Source organism: Thalassophryne amazonica, chromosome 12 (genome assembly GCF_902500255.1).
Source record: "Thalassophryne amazonica chromosome 12, fThaAma1.1, whole genome shotgun sequence".
Taxonomy (NCBI): domain Eukaryota; kingdom Metazoa; phylum Chordata; class Actinopteri; order Batrachoidiformes; family Batrachoididae; genus Thalassophryne; species Thalassophryne amazonica.
Window position 1 is genome coordinate 31553427 of NC_047114.1, and position 6409 is coordinate 31559835.

Genomic DNA, 6409 nt, shown 5'->3' on the forward strand with positions numbered 1-6409 from the left:
GTACGACCGCAGCAGGAGCTTGGTTCGCATTGCCGGTAGTAAGTCAAACCTGTTTCCAGTGCACGTTGGCCTCCGCCAGGGCTGCCCTTTGTCACCGGTTCTGTTCATTATTTTTATGGACAGAATTTCTAGGCGCAGCCAGGGTGTAGACGGGGTCTGGTTTTGGAACCACAGAATCTCGTCTCTGCTGTTTGCGGACGATGTGGTTCTGTTGGCTTCGTCAGATCAGGACCTTCAGCGTGCACTGGGGTGGTTTGCAGCCGAGTGTGAAGCATCCGGGATGAAAATCAGCACCTCCAAATCCGAGGCCATGGTTCTCGACCGGAAAAAGGTGCTTTGCCCTCTTCAGGTCGGTGGAGTGTCCTTGCCTCAAGTGGAGGAGTTTAAGTATCTCGGGGTCTTGTTCACGAGTGAGGGACGGATGGAGCGTGAGATCGATAGACGGATCGGTGCCGCATCTGCAGTGATGCGGTCACTGTATCGGACCGTCGTGGTGAAGAGAGAGCTGAGTAGGGGGGCAAAGCTCTCGATTTACCGATCAATCTACGTTCCGATCCTCACCTATGGTCATGAGATTTGGCTCATGACCGAAAGAACGAGATCGCGAGTACAACCGGCCGAGATGAGCCGCTGCTCCTCCACGTCGAAAGGAGTCAGTTGAGGTGGCTCGGGCATCTTTTCCGGATGCCCCCTGGACGCCTCGCTGGAGAGGTGTTCCGGGCACGTCCCACTGGGAGGAGGCCCCGGGGAAGACCCAGAACACGCTGGAGGGACTACATCTCTCGGCTGGCTTGGGAACGCCTTGGGGTTCCCCCAGAGGAGCTGGGGGAGGTGTGTGTGGATCGGGAGGTCTGGGCGACTTTGCTTGAGCAGCTGCCCCCGCGACCTGACTCTGGATAAAGCAGAAGAAAATGGATGGATGGATAAATGCAACATCATTTCAATTAAACAATACATTCTACTATTTAGCTACAAATAACATGACCTTTATTTCTAATTTTTCATACTTGTATACTTATAATTCTTCTTATAAACCCCATCCAATCTATATTCCCTGGTTTTCTAATCTCCCACTAACGCAGTAGGCTCCGCAGACTACATTTCCCATCATGCATAGCATTGAACATGCTTACGCAGAGTGCAGCTCCCCCACGCTCCGACTGGCACGGGGCATAAAGCCCAATTTGACGCTCAGAGACAGTCCTTTAGATTAGCGCGGCTCCTTTAAAACCTACCACGCTATCGCCCGCTACATTATTCGACTTGGTAATCACCAAATACACAGTTTTGGCTGCAGTTAATATGGCTAACCGAGAGCATGCTCCCCACACGCCACGCATCACACGTGATGCAATTTAACCGACTTTCTTTCATGCTACACGGACATAGCGCAGTAAAGTAAATAATTACAAACTAACTGTGCTCTAAACTGCTTCTAAAGCAAGGTACATTAGCAACTGGTAGCTTTCAGTACACATTTCACAGTTTACAAGTTGCTACATACCAATGGGCTGTGTGCTCCTGACGATGGGTTGATGATAAGTGACGAGACTGATCAACACTTTACTAAGATATGAGCGCAACCGCACATGCTCAGTTTTAATGACTGTCATGTACCAAACATAATAAAGGATTATTGTCCTTTATTATTAGGATTATTAGGACTGGATAAATGAATTATCTGAAATGAATTACTCTTAATATTTTAACCAGATTCCCATACCAATGAAATTTTTACTGTTTCATTAACCAGTGACCCAAAGAACCGAACACAGGTAGCTCTGTATGTAAAAACAGTTCACTGAAACAGCAAACGGGGTCCAGTACACAAGAAGGCAGTCCAACAAGAGCAAAAGTACAACTAACATCAGGCTTAGGCGTGGTCGGATAAACAGGCAGGTGGTCATACATACATGGAGGCAAGCATGACTAGGAAACACAAGGAACAGAGCCAGAGAGAAGGCACAAGGTGCATCAATCTGGCCGAGGGAACAAAGCAAACTGTGAACCTTAAATACACACAGGTGATGAGCTGCAACTTAGGAACAGCTGTGCATGGAAAGCACCAGAACAAGGGTGTGGCCAGAGTTTGAAATTCCCACCACCAAGTAGCAGGAGACAGACAAGAGATTAAACATACAACAAAACAAATGAACAGAAAAATAACAGAACAGCCCAAAAATAAAACCACAACATAAAATTTTGCATCCTGACAGCTGTGCAAAAAAATAGAAAAATCCCTAATTTTCCCATCAGGTTCTCACTGAAAACAATGAAACATCCAAACTGTCGCTGTCAACTCATGAAATCAGGTTTTTCAGTGTTCACGTCCACAAGGTCCAGAAATACTCCTGTGCTCACACTGTATTTAAATATCTGGTCTGTTGGCAAATTTGTCAGTGTCCCATGGAGTTGGGGCACTAATGGAGCTACGAAATCACATTTCCACAGAGAATCTGCAATGAGCAGAAGGGTTTTCCCAGTTTACTGAAATTCTCATTTCAGAAGAAGTTTGGTCTTAATGCACAACACCATGTTTCTTCACTTTTCGAGAGACAGCGAGAGCGAGAGAGAGAGAGCGAGAGAACTCACCTGGAGTTTTGGTCAATCAGAAAGGCAGAATAACAGGGATGAAAGTGGTGAAAACTCACAGAATTAACTTATTTTTGGTGGCCATTTAATATACTTAAAAACTTGGGTGAGCATTTTTTTTTTTAAAAAGGGGGTGGGCTGACATTCAGCCCTGGACCCTCAGATGCATGAATATGGTACTTTATAGACTCTTCAGTGGAAAGAGTTGCAATCAAAATGCCCACAGGCAGGAAAAAATTAAATACAGCTGCTTTAAGAGTTTGCAAACATTTTCATGCACCTAATGTTATGGTGAAAGTTTAGTAGAGAAGCTTGAATCTTCGACTGGACTGGGTTGCTTGACGCAAGGACGTTTCGCTTCAAATCGCAGAAGCTTCCTCAGCTAAAATTCTTGCTCTGGTAGTCTGACTTCTGTTTTGACTCTTGTAAAGAAGAAAATACAGAAGCCAACAAAAGCTGGAGTTTTTTAAACCTAGCCAGACCCCTCCTACCGAGAGGCTGACTGCTATAGGCTAGTGACTAAACAATAGCTCTAATTAGCACCTGTTGTGCTCTAGTTAGCACCCTCCTAATGACAGGGCAGCTGTCCCTCCTAATGATGGGACGGAAGCCTCTCCTAATGGCTCCCTTGACAACTCTCCTGATGACGTGAATGACTCATTACCATGAACAAAAGACTGAAACTGCTTTGACCTGAGTACCCCATTGTAAACAGGGGACAAAGCGTGTCTCAGACCCCCTCCCTGGTTAAGGCTGGGTTTCAACTGTTTCACAAAGAATGCTTCCTTGACACCTCTCTCAAACCATTTCTTCTCTCTGGCTAAGATTTTAACTTCCTTGTCCTCAAACGTGTGGTTAGTGTCTTTCAGGTGGAGATGAACTGCAGACTGCGGTCCATTCCCTCTCTGCGGTGCTGGTATAGCCTTTTGTGTAAAGGTTGCTTAGTCTCACCTATGTAGTGTTCATTACAGTTTTCCTGACATCTGATAGAATACACTACACTGCTCTGTTTGTAACTAGGGATCCTGTCCTTAGGGTGAACTAATTTCTGTCTCAAGGTGTTAACCGGTTTAAAGTAACTTTAAAAACCATCAGCGGAGCAATTATCTTCCGCTAAATTTAGTTTCGCTAACTTTCAGTCTGTTAACATTTTTTTTGCTGACAAAGTGGGTAAAGCTTAATAGTCAAAAGCTTTTGTAAACCCTAAAATCATACATGTTAGTTCCTGCCTGTTGTGTGTCTGCAACAGTGAAGTCGCTGTGAGGAGCTCAGCCCTCCCTCAGCAGAAGGGGGCGGGTCGGCTGCCACAAAAAAGTGTAATTTACTTTTCACACACAACAACACAGATGGTGACAGAAGACATCAAATGCAAATGTTTTTCGGTTAGCTGTGCCCACCACTGCGTGTACCCCTTCCTGGAATCGGGGGAGCAGTTTTGAGTTCCTGTATCAGAAACGAGCCTCCTATTCCAGGGGCAACTGACCAGAGTGCAGAAGACGACTTTTAAAGGCTGAGCTGAGGAGCTGTTGTCTCTGGTTTCTTCTCTCCAGACAAAACTTCAACAGCAACTTTAGACTCCTGAAAATCTGAACAGAAAAACAAGAAAACAGCCATAAGAAAATCCCTGAAACACATAACTATAAATGTCTGCAATTAAGTTTGTAAACACTTCTGACAATTAGGTCAACAGATTTAATAATGAAAGCCATGTCAGAATATTCCAGTTGAGTATTGAATCACTCAGTTAAAAAAAAACAAAAAAACTTTTTCTTTCAACTCTATACTAAAAATGATCCAGTGCAACAGAATAAATACATCATAATACTGTGTAAAAATATATTGAATTCAAACAGTTCCCTTAATGTGTTTTTTTCCTTTTCCATCACAGAGTTTGTAGAGTCCAATCAATGACACAGGTAGCATAAATGAATGAAAACATGCCACCAGACCAGGGGCCTGTACTACGAAGCAGGGTTAACTTACTCAGATGTAACCCAGGGTCAACCTCTTAAACCGGGGTTGACAAAACCTGGTTCCCTCAAGTGGTGTTAATCGGTACTACGACGCTGAATATGATGTTGATTTGTTGAACCTGTGTTAACCTAAGTGGAGTATGTGCGCGTTCACATAAAAAGGGCGTTTAGCAGCACACGTCATCATTTTTCAATGATGGCGCGGTCACCTTACTTTACCGGAGAAGAATGCACGATTATTATGCCGAGCTACGAGGAATTTAAATTAACGTTAAGGGGGAAATCGAACACATCGTCTGCCAATAAAGCAAGACAGGCTTGTTGGAAACGTATTACTGATCGGGTAAATGCGTAATTGTTCTCCAAATCTGTTACAGATGATTAACCCGTGGAATGTGTAGAAAAATGCCTCTCTTCCATTAATTACGCCCAGATGCAACACGATACAGAAGTGGCCATAGGCCTCCTAATAAATGTTAGGTTAATTTAATGTTTCCTAAATAGGCTACCTTGACTGTATGATTGCTATTCCTAATCCTGTCAATATTTCAGATGCAATAGCAGTGCCAAACGCACCTGGCAGCAGGTGAAGATGAAATATAAAAACATCCTTCAGAACGGTAGGTTTATATTCATAGCTTGATAAGCCTCACTTCGCCTAATTAATGGACATGCATTAGACCTATTTTGATGTTAGTAATTACACGCGATTGCATAAAACCCTTCATTGATTTGAATTGTGGATAAATGGCCAGGGAAAACGACAAATGCACCCAACAGTTTAGATAGAGCAAGTACTACCTTGTGAATCATACGACATACAGTATTCTTGCTCAGATGTTCAGCATCACCGATGGAATACATATATTGTCCACCGGCAGAATATCTAAGCGCAAGGCACATTATGTCAGCGGATTCTGGCGGTCTTTAAAAACCCTCGCCCTGCGGAGAGAGCCCCTCACAATTTGTGCCCCAATATCAAACGGATCATCCAGGTAGGCCGGCATTGTCTTCGGAGTGACGCAGGTGGATGAACGGTACTTATAAAGGGAGTGGTTAAGCGGAAACCTCATGCTAATCCTGGAATATAACCTGCTCGGAGCAGGTTTGGCGCAAAGTGTAAGTTGCCATGGCAGCATGCCTCGATCGAAACCTATCCACCTTTCGTAGTACGGGTTAACCGGGAAGTTACTCCACACATCATCAACTTACTCCAGAAGTTACCCTGATAAGCCAGTAACCCCGCTTCGTAGTACAGGCCCCAGGTGTATCTCCACCCCAACACCTCTTGCACCTACAGCATCACTTCAGGGCTGCTACTGTGCCTGCCGCAATCCAAAGGATGTCACAACCACTAAATCAGTCTGCAAGAAGCTGCTTTGTCATTTTATGGAAGACTGTCTGTCCAACATTTAGTTTCAGAAGACATCAATTTTTAATTAACTGTGCCAAGCTATACTAAATAGACCAGCATATGTCCATAAAGGTCTCATATTTTTAATACATTGAAGCTTTTGCTCAGTAACTTTGTCATTGGTTCCTCTGAAAAATAGGCCATGTTTTCTCCATTTACTGAGCAGTTGGTTGGATTGACAGCAGCATTCCTCAAAAACGACAACTTTCTTGAAACATGATTAAATGTTTGGGACTGGATTGGAATGTTTGTTTTCTCTCTCGAAAAGTGAAGAAACATGGTGTTGTGCAAATAAAAAAAATAGAATATTTTACAAAAGCACATTTATCTGTAAACACCAACACACGTCAGATTAACGTGTTGGTTTACATAATCAATGACTCAACCAATCAGTGTTTAGTGGAGGCACATTTTACCCAGAATTAGTGCA

At 43.7% G+C, this 6409-nt stretch overlaps 1 protein-coding gene across 2 annotated transcripts in view; it reads right to left on the reverse strand.

Annotated features, from left to right (window-relative positions):
- The window catches only part of LOC117522502 (gastrula zinc finger protein XlCGF26.1-like), a 73472-nt gene extending 69294 nt beyond the window's left edge, over nt 1-4178 (reverse strand). For both annotated transcript variants that reach the window (XR_004564229.1, XM_034183931.1), the window contains exon 1: nt 4076-4178. The gene's annotated coding sequence lies outside the window, so the exon portion shown is untranslated. The remainder of the gene's footprint in view (nt 1-4075) is intronic.
- Between the last annotated feature and the right edge of the window lie 2231 nt (nt 4179-6409).